Source organism: Schistocerca serialis, chromosome 7, assembly GCF_023864345.2.
Source record: "Schistocerca serialis cubense isolate TAMUIC-IGC-003099 chromosome 7, iqSchSeri2.2, whole genome shotgun sequence".
Taxonomy (NCBI): Eukaryota; Metazoa; Arthropoda; class Insecta; order Orthoptera; family Acrididae; genus Schistocerca; species Schistocerca serialis.
The window spans coordinates 149,119,347-149,145,223 of record NC_064644.1 but is presented as its reverse complement, the minus strand read 5'-3'; the positions used below and the strand labels follow the sequence as shown (position 1 = coordinate 149,145,223).

Here is a 25,877-nt window from a genome sequence, read left to right as displayed (position 1 = left end):
GGATTAACGTCCATGGTACTAAACTAGTTGTAAAGGGTAAAAGCTGTAGAGGAAGACTGATTGCAACACATTCAGCAAATAATTGAGGATACAGGTTCCTTGAAACCAATCAGAAGACTGACAACTGAAAGAAAAATGTTCTTGACAAAGCTATTGAACGTACATCCTCCTGCCCATATCTGTGTCACTTCTTCCTTCCTTTGTCTGCCACCTCATCCTCTCTCCTCTATCTGTGCTTCTCATCCTCCCAACTCTCCCTGTTTTTTCTTCTCCTTCTCCCCTCTCTTTGTCCACGTCCCTTTCTCTATATCTTCCTCCCTCTCTCTCTGACTATATTCTCCTGTCACTCTTCCTCTCTCTATTTGCACCTCTTCCTTTCCCACCTGCCCAATACTTGTCTACGCCTTCCACCTGCTTCAGGCATCTCCCTGTCCTCCCCTGTCTCTGTCCATTTCCTCCACCTCCTCACTCTATCCATAATCTCCTCCAGTCTTCTTAACATGTTTCCAAATTTGTTCATCAGCACATGTAGCCCTTCAATAATGTTCAATGAATCAGACCGATACTACTCCCAAGACATGCCTGTCATGCATTGCGAGGCTACAAACCGAGGGCTTGAAAGTCACTTATCTACCCCTAATGGCATCATGCAGGCCACTGTGCAATGTGGGTCGATAATGCAGGCTGATGCTACTTCAACACAAAGCAATTGTTAAACTGTTTAGGCTCCAAGAACCATTTCCAACTCATGAAATATAGGCTGCGAAGCAGAGCAATTCGATTTGGCAGGCCACCACAGTTCGAATACAACAAGCCTGCAGTGAAGGGCAGACTATACAGCAGGGACTGAAAAAAACACATTTTTGGTTATAACTCTGCTTCACTTGGGGCTAGGGAGTTACGAGGCCTGCTGATCCAGTGCCACATTTGGCTGACATTGATCCAAGTGTTTGAGAGGAGATGTTGGACTTAACATGTACACTCATGCGGTCTGTTTTTTATACATAACAGGGTTATAATTTTATGATTCTAAACATTATTTATTTTAATAGATTCTTGAAAGAAATTGAAGTACACAGGAAACAGAAAAATAGTTCGCAACACAGTGTTGTGGTGCAGGGATCTAATGACAGTGGTAAGCATTGGAGGTCATGTTAGCGTAACTTCTAAAGAAAATGTAATTCCATTTATAAATAGATATGAACAATCTGGAGCACATGCAGAATAAGCAACCACCGAGGAACCCAACACTCAGAAAAACAAATAAAAACTCACGAACTAACACAGATAAAGCATTTTAATCAACTTTCCGCTATAAAACTCAATCAACGTTACGATATGAGGCCACAAATGAGTATACAGTTGAACGACACATTACAAAAATAAATAGAATGCCAATAATTCAGACCCTTCCAGTTCATTCAGGCGAGACCGAAATGTCAACACACAGTGAAAGCGTACGAGACACTCAATAACAGATCTAATCCTCAAATCGAATTTCAAAAATACCCAACCAAAGTTGACACCGTACTTAAAACTAAGCAGACAAACACAAGAGTCTGTATACTCCGGTGCCCACGGAATTTCGGAATGGCAAAAGAATGAGATCCAACAGCGACGAGAATTAAAATTTATTAGGTACACTTCCTTCAGATAGCACCCTTTCCGTTTAGTACACTAGACCCACCACGTAACCACTTGGCAACTTACCACAGTAACTAGGCCAGTGCCTCAGCCGTTTCCACTACAGCCAGCATTCACCACAGCAAACATATACTTCTCTACCGTGCACCCACGGCAACCAGCTCTTGGTTCCCAGCTGCACGGCATTCCTTGGATCCACAAAGCCCAGGGCCGTCCACTGCTCCATCCAGGACGAAGTTTCTTGTTGATACCAGACGGCTATCAGCCACGGCCGACCACTCACCAAACTACCTCGCTGCTCCGCCACAATTTCCTGTTTCGTCACTCCAAAAGGATAGCAGGAAGAGATTAGTGTTTAACGTCTCGCCGACAACGAGGTCTTTAGAGACGAAGCACAAGCTCTGATTAGGGAAGGACGGGGAAGGAAATTGGCCGTGCCATTTCACAGGAACCATCCCGGTATTTTCCTGAAGCGATTTAGGGAAATTAGAGAAAACTTACATCAGGATGGGCGGATGCGGGTTTGAACCATCATCCTTCCAAACGTGAGTCCAAAAGGAAATCCTCGACCTCCATGTGTCTAGCAGTTTGCCGGCCGCTGTAGCCGAGCGGTTCTAGGGGCTTTAGTACGGAACCACGCTGCTGCCACGCTCGTATTTTCGAGTCGTGCCTCGGACATGGATGTGTGTGATGTCCTTAGGTTAGTTAGGTTTAAGTATTTCTGAATCTAGGGGACTGATGACTTCAGATGTTAAGTCCCATAGTGCTTAGAGCCATTTGAACTATTTTTTTTTTCCTGCTAGCAGTCTTCCGTTCGCTGGCCAATTATCCTCTCCTCCGCGCCACCATTGGTGCCTGTCGCTGGTCCATTGTGGCGCTCCGACCGTTTGCCGTGCTGTGCACGCGACCTCTCGCGTGCCAGGCCGCCAAATTAATTTAGATACGCACTGCCAGCGCCGAGGACGACGAATGTGTCACAATTCACGGCTCACCATCAATGATTTCAAAGCCGTTTATGTGGCTAGGGAAATGATTTTAAAGTTCAGTTACTTAATAATGTGCGAGGGAAAGCTGGCATAGCTTGTGCAGTGAAAAGACTCGGTACGTGGCAGACCGCCACAGACCGCTGTTAAGAAGAAGAAGTTGGGGCCATGTATTAGACCCTGTCCGGATGGAGCTTTTAATGAGTTTCGGCTCCTGAACAAAATTGCTGCGATCGAAAATTCCGAGAACCCAAGATGTTGCAGGAGGGCGAATAAAACATTGTTAGGACGGAGATGTTAATGAGTCAGAGGTACAGCACGAATTCACTGCAATGAAGAGTTTTCAGGCAGCAAATACGTTGCAGGCTCGCATGTAACACCTTGACCGCACAGAGCTCTTTATGCACAAGTGGTTCGAGATGGAAATCTGAGGAAGGGAATTTCAGTGACAAGTCACGAATGGGGCAGATTTATTTTAAATTACAAAAGTTTCAGCAACAGTGATAAAGACGTTATGATAAAAACAGACAAATCTTTTCATCTGAAAACTCATTTTACTATTAGTCAATAAAAAGTGTAATGTGGTCCAGCGTGGAATGTATTATTCGTTTAACAGGTACGACTCGGGAGCAATGCTATTTTGATACAGTGGTGAGCAAAACGCAAGAAGAAAGTAGCTTTGTCGCTGCCATATAACATGTCGATGAAACTTGGACAATATATGCTACAGCGCAGAACAAAAGGTAACTCAAAGCAATAGCCAATGAGGCTAACAAAAATGACACTTTTGCCCAAGGAAAACGATTACAATGACGTGACAGCGTTTAATATTGTTTCTGTGGTCACTAAAAAGGTGGGGCATGGTTCTTAATATGTTGTGTGATCACCGCGGACGACAGTGTATGCTCTGTAACGTTCTACGATTCTGGCCACAAGTCTGGTAAGGTGTTCCTTTGCTACAGCGTTCCGTTCCTGCTCTGGCTCTGCTCACACTGTTGGATTGTCATTGCTGCATCTGGAAGAGTTGCAATACGTTTCCCCGCTGCAACCTACATGTGCTCGATGGATTTAAGTCGGGAGAAGGAGTAGGCGATGATCGATGCAGTGGCGGATTGTCAACCATAACACTGAAGGCAGGGCCGACTGCACCCCTGAACAGATACACGTGGGAAAGGAACACATATGTCACAATAACTTTGACCAGTGAATGTACTGTGTTCAAAGATGTCGAAGTTAGTTAGTCCATGCAGCATTACACCTCGCCACACTATAATACCTGGACCACCAAATGATAATGATCGATAATATTTTCTGGATCCATTACGTATTCTCATCTCTCACCATACGAGAACTCGTCCAGTAGTGTCGCACATAATCATTTTGTCCGCATCTCGTGGTCGTGCGGTAGCGTTCTCGCTTCCCACGCCCGGGTTCCAGGGTTCGATTCCCGGCGGGGTCAGGGATTTTCTCTGCCTCGTGATGACTGGGTGTTGTGTGACGTCGTTAGGTTAGTTAGGTTTAAGTACTTCTAAGTTCTAGGGAACTGATGACCACAGATGTTAAGTCCCATAGTGCTCAGAGCCATTTGAACCATTTTTTAATCATTTTGGCGCTCCAAATATTTGACCATGGTATACTCAGGAGTCAACGTTGTTGTGACACTGTACTCCTTCTACATGTGTGTCTTCTGAGGGGTACATTCAGCGCTGACATTTTTTGTACCCATAACAATGCGCGACCGCATTGAATTGCGCAATTTGAGGAGCTATTGGAACATGACGATGATCCACAAGTGACCTGATCAGGCCATTTCCCCGACTTAAATCTTATCGAGCACACATGGGATGTATCTATGAAACGTACTGCAGCCCGTCCACATACACTCCGGCCCTGGATGTCCAGTGTTTAATCCTCGATAGGGGCGGGAAGCTTACGCCATTCCAGTCCGTCCAGGATGGCCCCAGCACCAACTTGCTTGTTATTAAATGAGTACTGGGGTTTTTTCCCAGTGGTGAAAGCCTGCCGGGGCGATGAGCTCACCACCCTACCCTTCCCTGGTGCCGTGGCGAAGTCTGCACTGTTCCGGCAGTCAGGCTAATAGCCCGGTTATGGGCTTGCACCATGAGCTTTAATTTCGAGAACATGGTCCAAGAATTATTCCACAGGGACGTAGGCGACTATTCCGATTTGACACATATTGAAATTTTGGGAAAGTCTTGGTCGATCTGTCCTCCATTAAATGCTACACAAGTAGAAAAATCATGTCAGATCTAGGATACAGATGTATTTTCAGGCTCAACAAAACTAGCACATTGAATTTATACTGTAGTTCAAATGGTTCAAATGGCTCTGAGCACTATGGGACTTAACCTCTACGGTCATCAATGCCCTAGAACTTAGAACTACTTAAACCTAACTAACCTAAGGACATCACACACATCCATGCCCGAGGCAGGATTCGAATCTGCGACCGTAGCGGTCGCGCGGTTCCAGACTGTAGCGCCTAGAACCGCTCGGCCACCACTGCCGGCCCTATACTGTAGTACAATTCTCATTTCATAAATACATGAAATGGTAGTATACTCACATTCATTGAATTCACAGCTGTAGACTACCATATGCAGCATTTATTAAATGAAATTTGTGTTCTGCTTGCAGTCCATATGCAGAAGTCGTTTTGTTTAGCCTAAAACCAGAAGTACATCTTAGTCTGACAGTGATTTTGGGAAAAGCATAACATGCAATTTAGAATGCTCCAATCAAGACTTTTCACAAATCCAGTTCGTGAAAGGCTTTACTTTACCATTCCGTTTCGCCCAGCTCTATGTGTGTACACCGAGCGAGGTGGTGCAGTGGTTCAAACCCTTGTCCAACCGTACTGATGTAAGTTTTCTGTGATCTCCCTAAACCGCTTCAACCAAATGCCAGAATGGTTCCGCATCCTTCACTAATCTAATGTAATCGCTGACCTCGCTGTTTGGTCCCTTTCCCTCCCGCTGCCTCCCCCCCCTCCCCCCCCACCCTCCCATATCAACCTAACAACCAAACCTATGTGTAGGTTCTTGTGCCAAATTTTGTCAGATACTTTAGCAGTTATGACACACACAGTGGTTACGGTTACGACAAGCCACACCACAAGTTGGGAAACGGGGCCAAATTTCTAGTAGCTTACTGTCGAGTTGAGATTTTCACAAATTTGTTATTCGTATCTTACAGAAACTAGCAGTAAGGCAAGAAACAGCCTTTTAAGCACGCCGCTAACGGCAATCAAGTAATTTGTAGCAATACAACAATTTAAAAAAATATATTCTTAAAAAAACACAGAAGCTTGCAGTACGGCAATACACTACCTTTTAAAACACGCCGCTATCGCCAATCAAGGTAATTTATAGCAATACAACAATTTTTAAAAAAATTAATGAACATTAGTAAACAGGCTACTAAAGTAAATACAGAACTTTATTAATAAGGTACGGTGAGGTAGTGAAGCTACCAACACAGCCATTAAAAAAATTAAACAGGTCTCAGAAAACACATCATTAATGGCAATAAAAGGAATTTACAAACTTGGAGGAATTGAAAAAAAAATTAAACAGAAGTGTCCTGGAATATCATTAGAACATAACAGATATGACGGACCCGTGTAAGGCGGCCACAAATCACCCACTCAGGGATGCTCAGGCTAGACAGAATACCGGCCAATTTAAATACGCCCGTAAACACAACTGCCACTCTCAGGCTGGTCACTGCGCCTACTTTTAGCCCGCAAAAACCTGTTATAAGATGGCTTAACTTGCTGACAGAATTAGAGCTAACCTCGTGCAAGGAAATATTACACCACACAGTCCTGAATGAGCGACCACATGGTCAACCAACAAGAAGCATGAATTTACTCATAACCCACGACAGAATACCGAAACAATTAAACTGCCAAAACTACACCTCCCATCGGACAGTAATGAGAGGAGGAGGAAAGGTCACTGTCTGCAATTACACCGGTGCCAGGGACAGGAAACCCGGTCGCCAGCGTACCCACCACGCGACGGTCGCGCGACAACACGCTCTGTCACCGGAGTTCACGTCTTCTCTGCAACGCTGACGGGTAGTGACCGCTCCTTCATGTTAGGTGTCTCCTTTTAAACTCCAGTGTTGAAACGGAGGATTTAAAGAAGCTTGCTAACGTCCCACAAAGGCGAAATGAACAGAAACTACTCATGGGGCGATTCTGTATACAACCAACACATGGGAAGCTCTTCCGTCAACTCGACCCGCTCGTTACACACCACTGACATACATCACGTGGCGACTCGGTACAAACGACCACGCCTGCTTCGCGCTGGAGAGCCACACTGTCCTCCCGTGTCCACCACACTCTCTGCGCACAACCCCCTACTTCCACGCCACCACACGATGTTACAACCGGTCAAAGATCTCACTTCCTCCATAGCAGTTTCCCGGAAGCAAAAACGCAGATATCGATAGCAGAGGGAAAAGACAACCAAGCAGCCACACAATGACAGAGAACATATCAAACAAACATGGCTGGGGAAGAAAAGGAAAACCAATGCAATCTAAACACAAGGTGTAGCACGAGTCTATACACGGCTCAGTTAGAACTCTGACACCGGAGACGGAATGGTGTGAAATGACGCAACTGCTGGCAGCTTACTCCCAGAGCTGCAGGTTCAGACACTTTGCAGCGTCCTACATTTAGGTTGGGGGGGGGGGGGGGCGGAGCGCGGTGGAGGTGGAGGGAGGCGTAGCTTCCGGCAGCTGATAGCGGGACACCCTTCGCTTCGCTGCTTCCCCCCCCCCCCCCCCCCCCCCCCGCGCTGGCACCAATATATCTGCGACGCGGTCCGCTGCGCCGCGCCGCCGTAATTAGCTAATCAATTAAATGCATTGTGGGGCCGCGGCCGACTGCGCGCGCACCAATTGAGGCAGCCAGCAGGCGATAAATCCACCCTGGCCGCCTCGCAATGAACGATGCGCACTCGAGGGAAGGAGAGCAATACGCCAAGAACACGTCGTCCCGCGACTACGTAGCATCCATTCACCTGCTGCTGGGAATGGTCTTAGCAGTTTCAGTGGCATATCGTAGTCTCAGCTCACTGAAAGAGGAATGACTCATGATAGAGTTTGGCAGAATGTTAGTGGAAACCAAGCATTATCGTAGTCTGTGACAACGCACAACTCGTAAATTACGACCCGTGTCATCGAAGAATAATGTTTCCAAAGGAGTTAGTGGTGCGGAAGTAACACATTGGAACGTCATGGCTGATGGCGAAATTTTACTGTATAAACAGCGGAAATGTTTAAGAGATAATTTTTCTTCCATTCATCAATATGTGCGAGGTGTCACAGGAAACAAGTTTTGAAAATGGTTTGGAATCAGCTGTAAAGTGTTTGGGAAATCACTAACTACTCCCAATTTTCAATACTGGAAGAATGTAGTAGGGGTAAGTTCCGCGCTGTGAGTTACACTGCTCAAAATACAAGGTAATTATAAGCGACTGAAGCGACTTCATAACTTCGCTGTATCCGCGTAAACTGACATTTGATCATGAAACAGTCATGGAGAAAAACTGAAAAAGTTTCTTACTGTTGCAGCTGCACTTCACATTTTTGACACTAGAGTGCACCAGTGAGCAGCTAGGTATGATGACGACAGGCACTGAGAAAGCACGTGTTGTGCTTGGCATCAAACTGCCGTAACAATGCAATGACGCTTCAGAACGAAATTCAGCAAAGATCTACCAACGCTCAGCTCCATTCTCCATTCGGCAATCGTACATGCAGTTTAAAGTTTCAGGATATCTCTGAAAGAGGAAATAAACAAAAGTTGGCCTGCAATGTGTAAGGAAATGTTTGACCCCTTGCGGCCGAGTTCAGCACGTAGCCCACAGAAGTCGACGAACAGGGCAGGAAAAAAGCCGAACATATCACAACAGGCAGTTTGGAGTATCTTAAGAAAATGACTGAGGCTAAAGTCTTACAGCTGGTACATGCCCCGACACCGTATGACAATGTCAGTCGCCATTTTCGGCACAACTACAACGGCGTATGCAAGAGGTTGGGTTTTGAGAGAATCTTATCAGTGCTGCAGCAACATTTTTTGTGTAAGAGACAACGTTCAGGCACAGTGTGCGAATTTGTAGGAGAGTGATTCCTTACGATATCGTGCAGCACCTTCCAGATTCACCAAAAGTTAATGTGTTCTGTGTAGTCTCACGGTTAAAAGTTTATGGTCCCTTTTGCTTATGCAAAAAGATCGTAGCAGGACACGTGTATCTGAGCATGAGGGAAAACTGACTCATGCCAAAACTGGACATTGGCACTGTGGACTTCATCTATCAATACGATGGTACTCCACATCACTTCCATCATGATGTTTGTGAATTCTTAAACTAGACAATGAGAAACTGATGGATTTTTTATGTTGTGATTGATGATCAGTAATTCATTTAATGGCCTCCACGCTCTCCCGACCGAACCTGTTGCGATTTTGATTTCTGTGTCAGATTATGTGGAAGGTTCAGTGTTTACGCCTCCTCTACCAACAAATCTACTGTGAGTTCACATCAACAGTAATTCTGAAGAAATTGATAGAGACGTACTGCGCCGAACATGGGACGAACTTGATTATCGGCTTGATATCTGTAGAAAAAATAGGGGGCACATATGGAGTATTTTTAACACGTGAAAAACCTTTTCCAGTTTTTCTATGTTTGCGCGGCGCACTACAAAATATATCGAATAACATAACTATATTGAATCTGTGTAATTGCCTCAGTCATTTATAATATCCTTGTATATACACAATTTCAGCTTTAATACTTGTCTCGTTATGTTAAACATTAAATGTAAGATCGTACCTCTAAATGACTGGAATACGGCAGCATTTCAAATTTTTTGGTTCGGTCAACAATTGTATGAAATCTGATAACCAAATCTTTGTTGCTCCTGGAAGCCATTAGACAGGAAACCTTCCACTGAAATTTGGTGTTTTTAGCTGGTTGGAAAAATTTCGGAGTTTGTTGAGGAAAATTTTCTTAGTATTTTGGTACAAGAGACCCGTGGTTTCCGGTGACTTGTTACAGAGTAATTATTTATACAATGTGGCACCACAGTTACCTCTGTTTATAGGGAAATACCTTCAAAACAGTGAAAAAATCTGTAATACTTCAACACAAAGCACAGAATAGTGCAACAGTTCCCAAACAGATGCAAAAGTAGTATTATGGGGTTACCGTTCATGGAAGAAAATATGAAAACAGCCGCGCTGTGTGCCCTTCCACTGCATTTATTGAACCCATACACGAGATGCACTTTGACCAACTCTCCATCAGTAAATCTATCTGTACTGTTCAGGCGAAAAAAAGAAAAAAATATCAACGTCACTGTACCGACCAGTACTGAATGCAGTCTCGAAGATCAAGAGTAAAGTGGATTTTACTCTTGTTAGCGACAGATACTATGAGTGAATGGAACAAATGTTTCAAAATAAGAAACACAGTGCATACAGTAGACGTATGCACCGTTATGGAGATATTTCTAGTGCAAAAGAGGTTCGTAGATAAATGAGGGCAAGGAACCAGACGAAATGCAATTACTCTGTAGCAAGCCATCGGAGACCACGGTACCTTATACCAAAATACTTAGAACATATACCCGAACAACCTCTGAAATTTTGTGGGTGGAGTTCCGGTTCATCCTATGGACGTAATTCACTAAGTCAATGAGTAGAGGAAAATTCTTCTCGGTGGCACTGACATCTAATAAATTAGGAATTTTGTACAGGAATCAAATCGGGATGTGCCACTTAACATCATCAATTTCTTGGATTCTAAGTACGATTATTGCTATACATGATTAGAAAATCATACTGATGTTCCACTGCTGCAATGGTCCGGTGAAAGTCATATTAATGTTGCTACACCATCAATTGCTACTATACATTTTGTTTAAAGCACTGTTAGTTATTGTCCATAATGGACCATCTTCTGGCGCTGGTGGTCAAAAGTTTGTTACAGTATGCATAACATATTAGCATCAAGTTTAACAGGCAAGCATAAGTGTTGTTATTTCATGTCACTACCAAACTGTTCTATTAGTGACATGTAATAACAGCAATGAACCTTGCCTGTTTAACGTAGGGATACTGAATGTAATGCATCAGAACGCAAAATCCTATAACGAAATCTTTAACCACCACCAGAAGATGGATCATGTACAGACCAAAATGAATAGCGAGTTTCTAATTTTTGACAGCAGCTTATGGTGTACCTACATAAATATGACTTTCATAGGAAATCATAGTTATTTTCCTCCCTTAAAACTGCTGCTTCCTTTGATTGGCTAGTCGTGGTCTAACAATGACTGCAGTAAGTTTTCTTCGATATGATTGTCAATCTCTTTCAGAAGTAAACTCCTGACGATGATCCAGTCTTCCCCACTGGTGATACTACAATGTATTTAATTTACATTTGAAATGAAAAAAATTACATGTTTCACTCACTTTTATTTTCTTCCTCGGCGCGTTTCGAGGGATCACACACTGTACTTCAGATTATCGGTGGATAATACTAAAGTTTCGGGTTGTCTCTTCTACCCTTAGTTTTGCTCAAATAACTTGTTATGCAACTTGCTATGATAATATGGCATGGAATCATACATTACATGCAGAAACATTCTAACTTTATAACTAAAGTTATGCATACTGACAACATAAAAAAATCCATCAGTTTCTCATTGTCTAGTTTAAGAATTCACAAACTCCGAGGAGCGTAAGGGATGATGCGGGAGACCCATTCCGTGTCCAGGCAACGTCTTAGCGGAGATGCGTTGTCATTTTCTTCCTCCGTCCGTAATGGGGAGGAATGATGATGATGAAGACGACACAACAACAAGCAGTCATCTCGAGGCAGGAAAAATTCTTGACACCGCTGGGAACCGAACCCGGGACCCCGTGCGTGCGAAGCGAGAACGAAGACGCAAGCCCACGAGCTGAAGGCATAAACCAGTCATCTCGAGGCAGGAAAAGTTCCTGACCCCGCTGGGAACCGAACCCGGGAACCCGTGCGTGCGAAGCGAGAACGAAGCCGCAAGCCCACGAGCTGAAGGCATAACAAAAGCACCTGGCAGATTTTTCAGAAAAAGATCCCTAAATATCTTTATAAATATTCATCACGTTTGAATGTGCTGTTGAGTGCTACTAGTGTGTTTCTGTAACAAGTGAAGCCCATGGAAATAGATGAAGTTCCGTGTGCCGTCTGATCTATTGATCTCGATACTATTACAGACTTGAATCAAGCAGTGAACTATAACAGCTAATAATCGAATTTAATAAGGAAGTCAGGATGAACAGAAGTGAGGGTACGGTAGTTACGAAACGAGAAGAGTTCAAATTTAAATTGGTGATTTAAATATATCGAGCAGGAAAGATTTTCATCTATACAGCCAAACAAGCTTGTTTTCGTAGTAATCAGTAGCAATTATCATCCAGTTTCACTGGTTATTAAAAACCTCAATGAAGAAAAGGTTATGAAACGAATAACATTTTATGTTTGGAAAAGCAGTGAGTAGCTAAGATGAGTGCTTCACGCAACGTACTTTAGAAGCATTCAACTGTCTTCCATAATTTTTCAATATGGCACGCACCGGAAGATCGAAATACTTCCAGATGAGTCAAACTTGTCACATAATCTTACGGACACAAGTTATTGCAATCACTGATGTTGCTATGTCGCATCACTGCTCACATAAAGTGGAGGAAAGAGACACAAATAGGGGAAGTCTTTCACAAGGCCCCGTCCCCCCTCCCCCCTCCCACGAAAAAGAAAAGAATCAGAATACGGAAATATTGTGCAGCAAAGATCACTTGATATTTTGTTTTAAATTCACAATGACCGGTTTCGACATAATCCTTGTGTCATCAGGATCTTCGGAAAATTGTTATTAACACGCATATATGTCACGAATACAATGGGAACACTTTCGGCTCTCGGGAAACTACACCACGTTGCCTTGTCAAATACATAAAAAAGAATATATAAAATATCCATTGCACCAACTCCGTGGGTATTTTATATACTCTTTTTTATGTTTTTGACAATGCAACAATGTGTCGTTCCCTGTGAGTGGAAAGTGTTCTCATTGTATTGGTGGCATTTATGCCAATCAACAAAATTTTTCCGAAGATCCGGTGATGACAGAAGGATTCTGTCGAAACCGGTCATTGTGAAATAAAATTAAAATACCAAGCGATCTTAGCTGCAGGAGATTTCCTATTCACCAAAGGCGTACCGCTCTCTACGAAAAAAACTACAGAAAAGAATCACATACCATGAGATCAGGAATTCTTGGAGATTGTGGTGAAATAAGAGAACCATACTGCCCTTACGCTGCGGCAGGTGGAGCGCCGTAATGTCGGTGGAAAGTACACCACATAATTGAAAGAGAATGGAACCTTTTGGAACGGGGAACGCGAAACAACTTACAGTTGCTGCGTTGTCACCACAATAGGATTCTCATAGGCTAACGAGCGAGAGAGCAAGCTACACTACTCGCCATTAAAACTGCTACACCACGAAGATGACGTACTACAGACGCGAAATTTAACTGACAGGAAGAAGATGCTGTGATATGCAAACGATTAACTTTTCAGAGCATTCACACAACGTTGGCGCCGGTGGCGACACCTACAACGTGCTGACATGAGGAAAGTTTCCAACCGATTTCTCATACACAAACAGCAGTTCACCGGCGTTGCCTAGTAAAACGTCGTTGTGATGCCCGTGTAAGGAGAAGAAATGCGTACCATCACGTTTCCGACTTTGATAAAGGTCGGATTGTATCCTGTCGCGATTACGGTTTATCGTGTCGCGACATTGCTGCTCGCGTTGGTCGAGATCCAATGACTGTTAGCAGAATATGGAATCGGTAGGTTCAGGGGGGTAATACGGAAACCCGTGCTGGATCCCAACGGCCTCGTACCACTAGCAGTCGAGATGACAGGCATCTTTTCCGCATGGCTGTAACGGATCGAGCAGCCACGTCTCGATCCCTGAGTCAAAAGATGGGGACGTTTGCAAGACAAAAACCATCTGTATGAACAGTTCGACGACGTTTGCAGCAGCATGGACTATCAGCTCGGAGACCATGGCGGCGGTTACCTGCTTCACAGACAGGGGCACCTACAATGGTATACTCAACGACGAACCTGGGTGCACGAATGGCAAAACGTCATTTTTTCGGATGAATCCAGGTTCTGTTTACAGCATCATGATGGTCGCATCCGTGGTTGGCGACATCGCGGTGAACGCACATTAGAAGCGTGTATTCGTCATCGCCATACTGGCGTATCACCCGGCATGATGGTATGGGGTGCCATTGATTACACGTCTCGGTCACCTCTTTTTCCGATTGACGGCACTTTGAACAGTGGACGCTACATTTCAGATGTGTTACGACGCGTGGCTCTACACTTCATTCGATCCCTACGAAACCCTACATTTCAGCAGGATAATGCACGACCGCATGTTGAAGGTCCTGTACGCGTCTTTCTGGATACAGAAAATGTTAGACTGCTGCCCTGGCCAGCACATTCTCCCGATCTCTCACCAACGGCAAACGTCTGATCAATGCTGGCCGAGCAACTGGCTCGTCACAATATGCCAGTCACTACTCTTGATGAACTGTGGTATCGTGTTGAAGTTGCATGGGCAACTGTACATGTACACGCCATCCAAGCTCTGTTTGACTCAATGCCCAGACGTATCAAGGCCGTTATTACGGTCAGATGTGGTTGTTCTGGGTACTGATTTCTCAGGATCTATGGACCAAAACTGCTTGAAAACGTAATCAGATGTCAGTTCTAGTATAATATATTTACCCAATGAATACCCGTTTATCATCTGCAGTTCTTCATGGTGTAGCAAATTTTAATGGCCAGTAGTGTAAAATCTCCATAGGGTCTCCTACCGGCAGCCACGTCAACAAACAACTTCTGTTAGCACCAAAATATACATTTAGTTTCAAGGCTTAAATTAAGATTCATCTCAATTCTATCTTCGTTGAGGTTGGAGATATAGTCTTATGAAACCATACAAATCTTATTAACCGCTCGGTCAATTGTTAACGTTGACACCCTTCGTAGACATTACATGTAGGCAGATCTAGAAAACTGACAGAAGGAGGGCTGAGTGATCACAGTGCGTTCGATTTAAGGATTCCTTTCCAGGAAGAAATGAGCACACTATGTAGTTAGTACTATGTAGAAGTACAGATAGATGTAGATTTTCTTTTGTCCACCGTAAACAGAAGTTCCTAAAAAAGTACGTTACGGGCGATCTCTACAATTCTGTTAAGTTAGTGTTACTTGGCTTCTCCTACAGCAAACTACCCGCCAACTGTGATATCCTTCTGTTCATATCATCCTCTTTCATATAAAGGAAACTGTCTGTCACCATTGTCTTCATACAAACCAATAATTATGAACTGAAATATATTGAGCGAGAAAAACATGCAAAAGTACTTGTGCGCGTAACTTCAAATGTTATCAAATGAGTCCCTCTTACAAATAAAACACTTATAACCTCATGTTGGCTATTTTAGTATTTATTTCATTTTTCTTTCTCGCTGAGTATAAGTCACACCCGAATCTCCGATTTTTCCCATAACGTTCGCCTGCATCGTTTAATTCAAGAAACGTGGTATTACAAATCCTTTCACAGCCCGCCATTTGTCACTGAGAACAATAACAATTTGATTACCCTGTCAATCTACATTCGGACGAGATTCTCCCCCTATATGAAGCTCTGTTGCTGATATGCACGATTGGACATCAAATTGCCGTCTTCATGTTACGTGCATCAAGACTTACTAATGTCCTTCACAACTTCTGTTAACAGAACGCACACGTGTAAATATAGGTAATTTAAACATGATAATTAGGCAAACGCTACGTAAGCCGACTTCATGTTACCGCTTATTTAGTACTTGCACACACCCGTCTGTAGACAGAGTGACCTTTACAAAGGACGCTGTGTACAAAAGGTTTCTCCCGGCTAACAGCCCTGTAGCAGTCAGTAAATGCGAGCTATCCATTTGCTGACAGTGTTCTTTACAAAGCAGTGCTCTCGACTAACAGTGGCCATATATTGAGTCCGCCACAGTGATACAAAACCTCTACCAACGTCACTCGAATTAAGTAGGTGGATTCATGAGCTCCATCACAACAACCAGGGAATCATTCCTCTTCTTTTTTGAGAGGTCGCATTGCGTCGTATTGAAGAAACTCGTTTCTGGATGTGAAAGGAGGCGCCTTCAAGACGAAGAGTAAATATTTAAGGAGTTTGTCGATCTGAGGGAAATGTTTTGTGCACCTACATGTATACAAACCTATAGGTGACAGAGGGCTTTCAATGCTGCACATTAAATGCTCGATACAGCCATGATGTATGGGCTCCCATGCAATCCATGAATTCCGAGTTTGTCTGTGTGGCCATCCTCCGCAGCAAGCATATAAATACTTTTTTTGTAAATAGAACTGACTTTTCCTGCTGCAGCAGGAAATGGCAGTTTTATTTACAAAACAAGTATTCAATTAATTCCAGTTTTAATGAGTCTTCCGAAATTCCACTTCACTTCGTCTCCCTTCACAATGTATGAGTACTTATTTTTCAATCAACTTGCTATCTCCTTAAATATATAAGAATACATCCAGTCAGTGACAATATCTGCATACGTATTTTTTTTAGCTGCAGACATCTGTAAAGCATATAAATATATGGAGAAAGGTGTCGCCTATACCAACGTGCATTAAATATTACAACTGTGGTAGTGCATTGCCAGAATGTTTTGGGCCCAGACATAGTGAAAGAATTTTTCAGAGGAAGGGAAAAGTAAACAATGAAAAACGTTTTAGTTACACAGCGGAAGTTGTTAGCGGGTTCTTAATCAATCACACGTGTACTGAGAAAAGCATTTTAAATACATGCTTACAGCGATCTCAAATTAAAACTGCCTCTGAAACAGGTTTCTCGATTATGGAATAAGGAATATAACATTGTCTGCTTCACTGTGCTCTGTCATGAAACGAAAATAAATGGAAAGGAAAACAGAATCATTGCGTTTTTTTAAAAAAATTTTAGGCATATGGACAAGTGGATTTCTGTAAAGTCAGCGAACTCGCCAGGACTAGGGATCGTGTCTCGACTGTCACCGTCCACCAGAAGAGTAGGATAAACGTAATCTGTTTTCTGCGCAGTGCAACTCGTTCCTGTCACAATGACATTCTAACTAAAAGACATTATACAGGGTGGTCCATTGATCGTGACAGGGCCAAATATCTCACGAAATAAGCGTCAAATGAAAAAACTGCAAAGAACGAAACTTGTCTTGCTTGAAGGGGGAAACCAGATATCGCTATGGTTGGCCCGCTAGATTGTGCTGCCACAGGTCAAACGGATATCAACTGCTTTTTTTAAAAATAGGAACCCACTTTTTATTACATATTAGTGTAGTACGTAAAGAAATATGAATTTTTTAGTTGGACCACCTTTTGGCTCTGTGATAGATGGCGCTGTAATAGTCACAAACATATGGCTCACAATTTTAGACGAATAGTTGGTAACAGGTAGGTTTTTTAAATTAAGTTACAGAACGTAGGCACGTTTGAACATTTTATTTCGGTTGTTCCAATGTGATACATGTACCTTTGTGAACTTATCATTTCTGAGAACGAATGCTGTTACAGCGTGATTACCTGTAAATACCACATTAATGCAACAAATGCTCAAAATGATGTCCGTCGCCCTCAATGCATTTGGCAATATGTGTAACGACATTCCTTTCAACAGTCAGTAGTTCGCCTTCCGTAATGTTCGCACATGCATTGACAATGCGCTGACGCATGTTGTCAGGCGTTGTCGGTGGATCACGATGGCAAATATCCATCTACTTTCCCCACAGAAAGAAATCCGGGGACGTCAGATCCGGTGAACGTGCGTGCCATGGTATGGTGCTTCGATGACTAATCCACCTGTCATGAAATATGCTATTCAATATCGCCTCAACCGCACGCGATCTATGTGCCGGACATCCATCATGTTGGAAGTACGTCGCCATTCTGTCGTACAGTGAAACATCTTGTAATAACAGCGGTAGAACTTTACGTAGGAAATCAGCATACATTCCACCATTTAGATTGCCATCGATAAAATGGGGGCCAATTATCCTTCCTCCCATAATGCCGCACCATACATTAACCCGCCAAGGTCGCTGATGTTCCACTTGTCGCAGCCATCGTGGATTTTCCGTTGCCCAATAGTGCATATTATGTGCTGTAGGTGAATGACGCTTCGTCGCTAAATAGAACGCGTGTAAAAAATCCATCATCGTCCCGTAATTTCTCTTGTGCCCAGTGGCAGAACTGTACACGACGCTCAAAGTCGTCGCTATGCAATTCATGGTGCATAGGAATATGGTACGGGTGCAATCGATGTTGATGTAGTATTCTCAACACCGACGTTTTTGAGATTCCTGATTCTCGCGCAATTTGTCTGCTAGTGATGCGCGGATTAGCCGCGACAGCAGCTAAAACACCTACCAGGGCATCATCATCTGTTGCAGGTCGTGGTTGACATTTCACATGTGGCTGAACACTTCCTGTTTCCTTAAATAACTTAACTATCCGGCGAGCGGTCAGGACACTTGGATGATGTTGTCCAGGATACCGAACAGCATATATAGCACACGCCCGTTGGGCATTTTGATCACAATAGCCATACATCAACACGATATCGACCTTTTCCGCTATTGGTAAACGGTCCATTTTGACACGGGTGATGTATCACGAAGCAAATACCGTCCGCGCTGGCTGAATGTTACGTGATACCACGTATTTACACGTTTGTGACTATTACAGCGCCATCTATCACGAAGCGAAAAAAGTGGTCCAACAAAAACATTCATATTTCTTTACGTACTACACGATTATGTGATAAAAAATGTGGCTTCCTATTTTAAAAAACGCAGTTAATATCCGTTTGACCTATGGCAGCGCCATCTACTGGGCCAACCATAGCGCCATCTGGTTTCCCCTTCAAGCTAGACGAGTTTCGTTCTTTGTATTTTTTTCGTTTCATGCTTATTTCTTGAGATATTTGGCCCGGTCACTATCAATGGACCACCCTGTATGTGACAGTAGAATAAGCGGAATGGTTATTAAACTGAAGAAGTCTGACGATGTTGCACGGTGATTCAATACTAGAGAAAGGCGGTGGAAAATCTCTTGCAACTGAGTATGACTTCAGTCAGTATCCGGCGGAAAGTGCACCCCGTGTATTCCTTCTTCCATGTTACCACAGGTAACACGTAACAGCCCCATCTATTCTGGGAATGCAGGACGTGTGAGGGGCCCATTTTTACTCTGTCGCATGAAAGCAGAATACGGAGTAGTCGACCCATCCGGTGTTCTCTAAAGATGTCAGCGCGTAGAAGTGCGCAGGTAACAGACGCGTAGTTCGTGATGTGAGACTGTAAGAATTGCACCAAGCTGGTTAGTATTTATATTCAACTACATGAATATTCGAATTCAAGTGAGATGCCAATGGCATTAAATTGACAAAGCACGTAGCAGATAGTTATGAACGGCTAACAAACAAATTAACGAACATACGCCTAGAATGCAACAAGTAACGCAGCCGAAGTTCGTAAAGTTTAAAATTCTTGTGCATTATGTACGAGGTACAAATTTTAGTCACAAGTCATCCTATTCTCTATTTCTCTTTGCAATCCCCGCTGATTTGGGATTTGTTAAGAAAATATGTACCTGCATACATGGAGCACGTCATGGAAATTAATCGTGCGGTTCCTAGCTTGCAATCGAACTGTGTTTCAGCCGAAAACAGTTCGCTCGGCATGCACTCTTGGCGGGGGCCGAAGACGCACGTAGCGCTTCGTCATCGTATCATAATTCTATTGTCAGTAAAAATGCCTTAAAATGAAAGCTGAATTGATTGAATGAAGGCTTATTACTGAGAGAAAAGCTTGTGTAAATGTCAATGAAATTAGAATTATTTTTTAAAGAAATATTAATAAACGAAAACTCTTCCGCACCTCACTCCATTTCATGAGTCATACATCAGATAATGCTTCCTTTGTCAGCTACGAAGTGAGGCTTGGGAGTGGTCATAATGGATCCAAGAGCAATGTATGTAACGCTTTGCTGGATGTAACAGGCACAGAATCAGAACTGTTTGAATTCAATGAATAGATGTTTCAAATATGTGATATGTAAAATTACTTTACCTGTGAAACGGCAGTGATTCTTAGGGGGATTTAATTGTGTAATGAATGGAGGTAACATTTGTTAAATGAAACTTGTGAATTACCCGAAGTTTTTCGGAATCGAAGTAACTAAATTCGATGGTTTTATATTGCTTTGTGAAAAGCCGTAAAGAAACATTCGTATAAAGATAATTCCTAAGTTAATCCGTGGAGATTAGTAGCAAGTAGATCTAAATTTTACAGAAACTATTACATACTTATTACATAGTAAATTGATGAACTGCATCCTGTTTGTTGATATTTGAGTAATTATTTGTATACGCTGCGAATAGCTGTTAATTATGTGGTAGAGGGAATCTGTTTGTACAATATAATTATGGTTTCACAGTGTTCATTTCACGATTTAATGGTGTAAAATGTGTCTACTTGCAAGTCTCTTTGCGAGCTGTAATTTACCGAACTTCATATTCGCGTTATGTATATACTGCTACATATTGTATCTGATAGCCGGCCGGAGTGGCCCTGCGGTTCTAGGCGCTACAGTCTTGAGCCGAGCGACCGCTACGGTCGCAGGTTCGAATCCTATCTCGGGCATGGATGTGTGTGATGTCCTTACGGTAGTTAGGTTTAATTAGATCTAAGTTCTAGGCGACTGATGACCTCAGAAGTTAAGTCACATAGTGCTCAGAGCCATTTGAACCATTTGTTTTTATCTGATACGAGTCGTACATCATGCGTTTGATGCACGCAACACACGGTTTATTTCACTTCTTTCAAATACATGTACAAATTTAACGGTATGCTTCTTACAATTTTCTTACATATAAAGGCAAACTTTTTCTAGAATGTTCTTCTCTTAATTCTGTTCTCAGGTACTTGAAGGTTACACTTAACTACAACTCGTTTTAGAATTTTTCGTTTTTGGATGTGTCTTACGTATAATGAAGGCTGTATTAAACCACACGAAGAGTGATCGCAAACAGTGTTTTGCAGACAATATCTTCGTATTCTAAAGTTAGCGCAATTGATGTTCTGGGACTGTAGTCTTTGTAGGTATGTGTTACAGTAATTGCTCAAAGGTGACGTATACCAAGTGTTCGTCGGTCATAATCATGGGTAATTTCGCTTCCAGCTTGCTAAACATAAACAGTTATTACGTCAATTTGTAGTTATTTGAATCACTATCTACCTTCATGACGCCCCTTCCTTCTGACTTGCGAAAACGTGGTGGAAGCTTGTTAAACTTTTTTCACTCTGGTAGTAGTGTTGCCTCTCTATGGTATTCTGTTCCTTTCACGCAGCTCCATCACTGACCAAAAAAAAAAAAAAAAAGGTTTCATAATCTGACTGGGCATATATCAAGGCAAGCGTAGCTGAATTATATGGTTACGTTGTCCCATGCTGCTTCAGATGTATGCCTAGATCATCATTCATAGTGGATGGTGAGTGGTGACGTGCTGTTTCTCGGCAGCTCAAGACAAAATGTTTTCAGTTGATGAGACATCTAAAGAAGGAGCTGACAAGGACCGCTTGGAAACATCCTCTGTTTGGAGATTCACCAAGATGGCATGGTCGACGTGTAGTCTTGTATTAGGCCATAAAACATTAGAAACATAGAGGCTACTGAACAGAAGTGGAGAATATCGTGGGTAGCAAGTGACAGTCGATACGACAACGCCCATATGATGATGACTAGTCTGGCAAAATATGTTCTTTTCGGGGCCTCAAATTTGGATAATTCCGTCATGATGCAATATCTAGAAACGAGACTTACCTGAAAAGATGTCCTGGTGCTCATCCCATGTCCGCTGGTCTTGTTGAGAGCTAAACTGTCAGCGCTACGTGTTTCCCTGTGAGAGGAACAACGATCGCCGTACTGACAGTCCGTGGCGCTCCACACGCCGTCGCGATATCCGTGCAGATACGCGTCTTGCACCAAACAAGATCTTTTCTTGACTGACGCTGTCTGACGTCGCTGTATTATTCTGCAAGACCGAGTGAACAAAATGTCCATCCTGCCAGGTGATAGTTGCGCGAAGCTGTTGAGATTCTCCGTGACGCTGAGTACGGCACTACTGGACCGACCGATTCCATGTTTGCACAATAATCGTGGCTTGCTGACCAACGCTAGAGAGTAATATCGTGGTATTACGTAACGGAAATCTCGATAAACAGCTTCCGACATTGCTGGTCGACACTTCTTCTTATCACAAGTGGCATAATACGATCTTTTTACGGATATCCAACATTCAAGTTCGATTTTTGTAAGAAAACCGCCGCATAGTTTCTCCTTAAGTACATATTATACTCCTTGCTACTTTTTCGGATGACGTTGAAAATGATGTTAATTTCCACACCCAAGCAAGTCGTACATTTCATGCCAGTTTGACATTTGTTGCATTACTCCATTATGGTGTTACAATATGAATGACTAGATACGTAATCTACCTAATAAATGACTCAAAAATGAACGGCATCATCTCCAAGTCTTATAGTTTTATTTCATAAACATAGTATAACAGTCAATTACAATATTTCTCGAAATACACTCCTGGAAATTGAAATAAGAACACCGTGAATTCATTGTCCCAGGAAGGGGAAACTTTATTGACACATTCCTGGGGTCAGATACATCACATGATCACACTGACAGAACCACAGGCACATAGACACAGGCAACAGAGCATGCACAATGTCGGCACTAGTACAGTGTATATCCACCTTTCGCAGCAATGCAGGCTGCTATTCTCCCATGGAGACGATCGTAGAGATGCTGGATGTAGTCCTGTGGAACGGCGTGCCATGCCATTTCCACCTGGCGCCTCAGTTGGACCAGCGTTCGTGCTGGACGTGCAGACCGCGTGAGACGACGCTTCATCCAGTCCCAAACATGCTCAATGGGGGACAGATCCGGAGATCTTGCTGGCCAGGGTAGTTGACTTACACCTTCTAGAGCACGTTGGGTGGCACTGGATACATGCGGACGTGCACTGTCCTGTTGGAACAGCAAGTTCCCTTGCCGGTCTAGGAATGGTAGAACGATGGGTTCGATGACGGTTTGGATGTACCGTGCACTATTCAGTGTCCCCTCGACGATCACCAGTGGTGTACGGCCAGTGTAGGAGATCGCTCCCCACACCATGATGCCGGGTGTTGGCCCTGTGTGCCTCGGTCGTATGCAGTCCTGATTGTGGCGCTCACCTGCACGGCGCCAAACACGCATACGACCATCATTGGCACCAAGGCAGAAGCGACTCTCATCGCTGAAGACGACACGTCTCCATTCGTCCCTCCATTCACGCCTATCGCGACACCACTGGAGGCGGCCTGCACGATGTTGGGGCGTGAGCGGAAGACGGCCTAACGGTGTGCGGGACCGTAGCCCAGCTTCATGGAGACGGTTGCGAATGGTCCTCGCTGATACCCCAGGAGCAACAGTGTCCCTAATTTGCTAGGAAGTGGCGGTGCGGTCCCCTACGGCACTGCGTAGGATCCTACGGTCTTGGCGTGCATCCGTGCGTCGCTGCGGTCCGGTCCCAGGTCGACGGGCACGTGCACTTTCCGCCGACCACTGGCGACAACATCGATGTACTGTGGAGATCTCACGCCCCACGTGTTGAGCAATTCGGCGGTACGTCCACCCGGCCTCCCGCATGCCCACTATACGCCCTCGCTCAAAGTCCGTCAACTGCACATACGGTTCACGTCCACGCTGTCGCGGCATGCCACCAGTGTTAAAGACTGCGATGGAGCTCCGTATGCCACGGCAAACTGGCTGACACTGACGGCGGCGGTGCACAAATGCTGCGCAGCTAGCGCCATTCGACGGCCAACACCGCGGTTCCTGGTGTGTCCGCTGTGCCGTGCGTGTGATCATTGCTTGTACAGCCCTCTCGCAGTGTCCGGAGCAAGTATGGTGGGTCTGACACACCGGTGTCAATGTGTTCTTTTTTCCATTTCCAGGAGTGTAGAAGCAAATTTCTGGGCAAAGTAAAATCTACCAGCGAACTAAATGGTGCAGATTAAGCCTGTGCTAGGAATTCACTTACCCAGACATAGATTTAATGCGTCGGCCAGTCTTAGAAGCTATTTTATGTAATTCACGGTATATCTAACCATCATACAGGATGGTCCGAAACACCCTGGAAAGCTTGTAAGATGTTGCAGGGTAGGACGTCCTGAGAAATAATTGTTAAGATAAAAATTTGATACGTTGGACCGTTTCCGAGATAATTAGAACTGAAGAGAGCCAATCAGGTGAACTGCCCGCCAGACACATTTAGTGACAGTTTTTCTCGTAGGGTGGATGATAACGCACGAGACAGCTCAGCCTTTGCCTGGGGCACGATTCTTACTACCGTTTCATATCCAATTTTGTATCGCTCTCTTGATCGGTTTTGGGAAACCAAACGAAGTAAACATTTAGCGATACCGTCTCTGAGAGGCCGCTTGAATTTGCGCACAACGGCCTGGTGGGCTAACTTCAATCTAATAAACTCGGAAGCGACGCAAGGTAAGTAATTGTTTCTTAACAGTTATTTCTCAGTACAAATTACCTACAACACCCTTACAAGCATTTGAGATTGTTTATAACCACCCTACATACTAATACCTTATATGTGCTAATTGAAGTCACAAACTCCGGAACCGCGGGATTGCTACGGTCGCAGGTTCGAATCCTGCCTCGGGCATGGATGCGTGTGATGTCCTTAGGTTAGTTAGGTTTAAGTAGTTCTAAGTTCTAGGGGACTGAAGACCACAGAAGTTAAGTCCCATAGTGCTCAGAGCCATTTGAACCATAGCCAAGTCACAAACAGTAATTTGATCTGGTGTTCGAGATGCAGAAATTAAGTATAATTACACTATAACCGCTTTTAATCCTACAGAAATTTTCGAGATAGTCGCTTGGTCATCATGATTATAGTTACATAATAACTTGTTGTGACACAGTTGACATGATTTCATCATTGTGAAAACAATGTAAACCGTTGAACCGCTAATATAATCCAGAATGGTCTCACTTTGGAAACATCCCCCAGGCTGTGGCTAAGCCATGTCTCCGCAATATCCTTTCTTTCAGGAATGCTAGTTCTGCAAGTTTCGTAGGAGAGCTTCTGTAAAGTTTGGAAGGTAGGAGACAAGGTACTGGCAGAAGTAAAGATGTGAGGATGGGGCATGAGTCGTGCTTGGGTAGCTCAGATGGTAGAGCACTTGCCCCCGAAAGGCGAAGGTCCCGAGTTCGAGTCTCTGTCCTTCACACAGTTTTAATCTACCAGGAAGTTTCACTATTATGATGCTTTGAACACCGCGTAATCCTGTAAGACTCACATCGAAATATAGCAGTATTAGTTGAAGATAGACTATCCCGATTTTAAGCATTTCGACGAATCTGGAATAAAGCAGTATTTTCCAAGGAAATGGTGCAAGACTCACTCTTCAGAACACATTCCCCTGAGTGGAATGCACTGATAGAACCAGATTGATGCGATGTTTTCCAGATTTTCCAGAAGCGCTAGGCGGACTCTGTGTGTGGGAAAATTACCTGCAATCGGATGTACACTACATTTCAACCTAAAATACTATAATAGGAAACATGAAATGGATTTCGTTGGATAGCCTGAACGGCATATTGTGGGAAGCTATTAAAATGTTAAAAAGTCTTTGTAAACTAGGAGGAGAGGCATCTGCAAAATAAAAAGACCTGAAGAAGGGTGATGGGGGAGGCAGAAGGAGGCCATACACAAGCAAGCAAACGTGATGGGCTATGCATTGAGATAATCAAACTTAGCTAAAATCGATTTATTCGATTTATGTTTCAGTTCTATGTGTTACTAGGAGATGGCTTTAAGGCACGGTAAATATCTAGTTCATCCAGAAAATTGACAACATTGCCCTTACGTCCCAAGTCAAAACTGAAAACCGATTAGAACCGAGACAGATGACTGTGCCTTGAACCTG

At 43.6% G+C, this 25,877-nt stretch overlaps 1 protein-coding gene across 1 annotated transcript in view; it reads left to right on the top strand.

Annotated features, from left to right (window-relative positions):
• The window catches only part of LOC126412939 (protein O-mannosyl-transferase TMTC1-like), a 685,657-nt gene that overhangs the window by 623,236 nt on the left and 36,544 nt on the right, over positions 1-25,877 (top strand). The window lies entirely within an intron of this gene.